Below are 4,992 nucleotides of genomic sequence, written 5' to 3' on the forward strand. Positions count from 1 at the left end.
GTGTTAGCTTTACAAAATGCTGGTCAAACTGTTTGTTAATGTTATTTAGTAGTGAATTTTTTAAAAAGTGCACATGATTTGTGATACAATGTCTGTACAGTAATTTTACTGACTAATAATCCACGGAGCTTTTATCATAAAGTGTTATTGCAGGAAAAAGTATGAGGTCATTTTATAATTTCGGAATTAGACTAAGATTTTGCAGTTATCTGCAGAAAAACAGAACCCGCTCACAGAACACTAAACAATGCACATCACATTTCAGAAAGGCTCTCCAGTTAAACTTCTGATCTGCATATTATTCAATGGCTACAATAATTCATAACACCAGGTTCAGAAAGAGTCAGCTTTAACTTACAATGGCAAAGGAAGGATGGTCAGGCTTTGGTCCTAAAGCATCAACCTGATAAATGCATTAGATGTATGTATGTTTTAACCCCTTCCTGTGGAGCACAAATCAGCATGGTTATAGGCCCAGAAAACAATAGGAAGTTTCCTAAAATCAGGTATTGATCGTACCAACATTTGATAGCATGGGTAAGTTATTTAACATCAGTTTTGTACCACAGACCAAGCTGCTTCATATTTCTTCAAAGGGAGTCCATTTGAACCCTCCAGTTTTAACCTGCGAAGTGCTTAAGCCATTTAGGTTTCATAGGTCTTGTTTATATTTCTAGTCCTTCCTCAAAATCTGTGCTGATCAACAGCATAGACATCCTTAGCGCCTTCAAAGACAGGTGCACTAACAGTAGCAATCTTCAAGGTCAACTCTCGGTCACAGCAGAATGTAGAAGCCAGCACCTCTAAGGAGTAATCCTTCAAAAGCTCTGCAAAATCCACTAAACCTCTGCACTGCCAACCCCAAGGGGTCACAAATCAGAGCCCAGGCTAAAACAAATGAGATCTGTTTTAAACCTGGATTGCAGATAGAACAGATCAAGGAACTGGTGTGTAACTTGGGAATTTCTAGGATGCCGTGTTTAAAAAGTTAAAGTGTTACATTCACACAATTCATTTAATTGAACCTAGGAGTCCTTCAAGTTCATCCAATGAAATAAAAAAGCAATAAAAATCCAATCCCAAAAGCTAAACACGACTTCAAGGTGGGGTTGGGTGGCTGGAAAAGGGCACATTCTTTCTTGATAAGAAGGACAAGCCATAGAGAGCTGTTAAATCAAACAAAGTCTGTGGCTTTTGCTGACTCTTCCATTAGCAAATTAAAACAATATTGTTTCACTTTCCATGAACCAACTGAAAGTCTGAGTCTTCAAAGCATATGCATGTAATCTGTGGGCAAATACAATTTCCTATTCCAGTTGAAAAAAAATACCCACCCACAAAATAACACTTTCTGCACACCATACCAGCTGTTTACTGCCTGACTCTACTCTTCGTTTAAACCAAAAACAAGACTGTTCCATGTATTTAAATCAGGGAAAGCAGCTCTGTAATCTTCACTGTAGAACTGCTCAATACCTGGAGCTCCCATTGTCTTCTATGTCCATTCGAGCATCTCAGGAAGGGAAACCTAGTCAGAATCAGGCCATAGGATTGAAATACAATTACTTTCCACTCTAGCCAAAAGACCTCACTCTAGATGAAGTATTTTCTTGTAGACACAGATAAAATTTATCTGCACACTTTTCCTGACTTGCTTCTCCAAAACGCCCATGAAAACTGTCTGCTCCAGAAATCTACATGAATCTGCAACCTCTCAAACTCATTTCTTCCGAGATAACTGGTTTACTTGTTACAAGCATAATTATTTGAAAAGTTTACTTTTCCAGTGCAGTGTGTACATTACTGTGTAGTCAAGAGTAAATTGAGGCTATAGCTAAAAATAATTTCCTGTGCCTTCTGTTTGCCTCATCTAAGGGGGAACCTGATGAAATTAGCAGGCAGAGGATTTAAAAACAACAAAACCTGGAAACGCTGCCTTTTGGTTTTGTTTTGGCTTTTTTGTTTTTTACACAATGCATAATTAGCACGTGACAGAATGCTGTAGAGCCCATCAGTATAACCAGATTGAAAAAAAAAGATTAAAAAAAATGCATGGAGAAGGCGGCCATCCAGAGCTGAACACAACAGAAAGGGAAGCAACCTACTCATGGTGAATGGGAAGAGATGACAAGAACAGGCTGCTGGGCTAAAGGGACCCAGGGTTTAAACCAGCCCGGCAATTCCTAGAAACCTCAGACCTTCAAGCTGATCTGTGTAAGAAGTCCCCTATGGCTCATGGGTGACCTCAATTTACATAAACATTTTTCTCCCTTAAAATGTTAAGGTGTTGAAAAAGGGAAACACAGGAACACAGGAAATCTGTAAGGCTTCTTCTGCAGCCTGCACCAGTGCAGGCTAGAGGAGAGCCCACAGTATAAATAATATCTACCACTACTGCAAGCTTGCTGGCCTACAGTTTCCTTTGCTTAAAAATGCTTCCCCCCGCTCATTTCATCATATTAATATTATAAAAGCCTTAGTCCAGGGGTGGGCAAAAAGTGGCCCAGGGGCTGGATGTGGCCCGCCAGGCCATTCTAACCAGCCTGTAGGGCCCCTAAAAAATTTAGAAAATGAATATTAATCTGCCCTGGGCTGCCTGTCATGCAGCCCTCGATGGCTTGCTGAAAGTCAGTAAGCAGTCCTCCATCGAAAATAATTGCCTGCCCCTACCTTAGTCAGTCTGTCCACCTGTAATGCTTTATTTGCACCCTGACTGGTTGTCTTGGCAGCCAATCACAATACTTACTGAAACAAGCAGCGCGCTCTGCACCGACAGAAGCAGGGCCATGACAGCAGGGACTGAGGGGGCGGAGCAGAAGGGCAAGGCCAGCACCGCTGGCCTCACCCCCCCCCTCCCCCCAGTCCCCACTATCATGGTGGTGCTGTCCCTGCTGTCCCCCAGCAGGGCTGGAGCATTGCTGGCCTCACCCCCCCCAAACCCTGCTCCTTGGAGGCAGAGGGGCGAGAAACGGGTCCAGACCCAACGCAGCCTCACAATCGGCGCATCTACACAAGATGCTAATTGCGCAGTCAACTAATTCTACTGCACATTAACACGGCAGGCAAGAATCATGCTAATGCACAGTAGAATTAGTCTACTGTACATTAGGGTCACAAAAAAAGTGTTCATAGTAGCACTGATTACAGCGCATTAAGTTAGTACCTGTTATTACAGGTACTAAACAATGCGCCATAATTACAGCACATTAATGAACGTCTAGATGTGCCCAATGACATGCAAAATAATTCAGTGCAATATAGACTATGGGGGATTACTTTTATTTAAAATTGTTGACTATGAAGAGAGAGGAGTGAAGCAAGTGATTGTTTTTAGAACTTCCTCAGTGAGTTATGCAAGCCTGAAGTAGCCAGTAAATGCAAAGTCAGATTGGAAGAAATTTCATATAAAGGCCTTAATTAATACTAAAGCATATTAGCCAGGCTGTAATATGCTTAACAGGCTGTCCCATGCTAGACAATCTTCTTCTTAACACCATGCCCCCAAAAATATTCTTAGAAAAATCACAGTAAAATTCTAATGAATTTTCCACGATCTTCAAAAAGATGACTGCAGCACACCATGCAGACACTGCATTAAAATAAACACAGAGGACCTGACAAGAAACTCAAAATTCAAATGAATACTTGAGTATTAGTTTTATGAATCAGTCTTGGGTATGAGAGCAATCAGGTTACAGTGATGGTGGTATGAAGCATAACCTACATTTCATGATACAATACAATGGGTTTCCCCAGTTCTGCACCAGAGTAGTGGCATTACACACACACACGCACAAACACTAGCCTGAAGTTTCCTATAATTAGATGAATTAAAATTCAAACAACTTTTAAGCTTGTGCCTCAGGACTAAGGGCTAAAGTCACTGGACTATGATAATTTAAGTAGACAAAAAAATCCACAAGTGTGCAGCATTATTTTGTAACTGCAGAGGATTTTTCAAGGTGTACTATACAAGTACAACTGTGCAAATATTATAAATATACCCACAGAGGAATGTTATAGGCTGTATTATAGAACAGCCACATTTTAAACATATCTCAATACTCTCAGCTGAATCAACGGGAGGAAATGAGTACACCTTTGTACTTTACTTGCTCTACCAGTTCTTATTTAAGAACAGGGTATCTTCAGTTACTGTCTTTGTTCACTATACTGGATCAGAAAGGCCAACTTCTTTGTTCTGTTTCCAAGTCAACACACAATGAATCTTTATTTTGCATGGTCTGTCATACAAACTTCATCTCAAATCTCTTCTTACAGAATAAGCCAATACTACTGCCCTTGGTAAATAACAGCAGGAGAGAACTTAAGTGTTATAAGCAAGTGTTTTTATGCAAAATTCAAACAGCTGGTGTCAGGTAGCAAGAGAGATAAAGTAATGCTCTTATACATGACAAGAAACAGAGGAGCAGCCTCTCATACCAGTGGCCCTCTCCGTGTTTGCAGAGGGATCCAAAAAAGATCTCAGCTGGGGAATCAAAAGGCAGAGGGGAAGTGGAGAGAGAAAGGATGAAATGGAATTGACAAAGTGTCACACCCAATTCTTATACCTAAACTAAACAGTTGCAACGTAGATTATTACACAGTCCAGTCAGTGGAGAATTGGTTTATGGGATGCACCCATAAGAGTTCAGAGGAGGGCCAGCCATCTAGTTAAAGCCCTACAGGAAAAACCTTACAAGGACTGATTGGGGGACCTGAATCTCTTCAGCCGCAAGAGAAGGCTGAGAGGTGATCTTGTGGCTGTCTACAAATTCAACAGCAGGGGGACAGCAGGAAATAGGGGATACGATGTTTACCAGGGCGCCCACTGGAATAACTAGAAACAATGGCCACAAACTGAAGGGGAGCAAATTTAGATTAGACATCAGGAAAAAATTCTTCACTGTGAGGGCTGCCATGGAATACGCTTCCAAGAGAGGTGGTGCTGTTCCCTTCCTTGGAGGTATTTAAGAGGAGACTGGACAAATG

At 41.3% G+C, this 4,992-nt stretch overlaps 1 protein-coding gene across 4 annotated transcripts in view; it reads right to left on the bottom strand.

Annotated features, from left to right (window-relative positions):
• Nucleotides 1-4,992, bottom strand: part of CCDC186 (coiled-coil domain containing 186) — a 46,894-nt gene that overhangs the window by 38,598 nt on the left and 3,304 nt on the right. The window lies entirely within an intron of this gene.

This window comes from Alligator sinensis, unplaced genomic scaffold (assembly GCF_000455745.1).
Source record: "Alligator sinensis unplaced genomic scaffold, ASM45574v1 scaffold1026_1, whole genome shotgun sequence".
NCBI lineage: Eukaryota > Metazoa > Chordata > Crocodylia > Alligatoridae > Alligator > Alligator sinensis.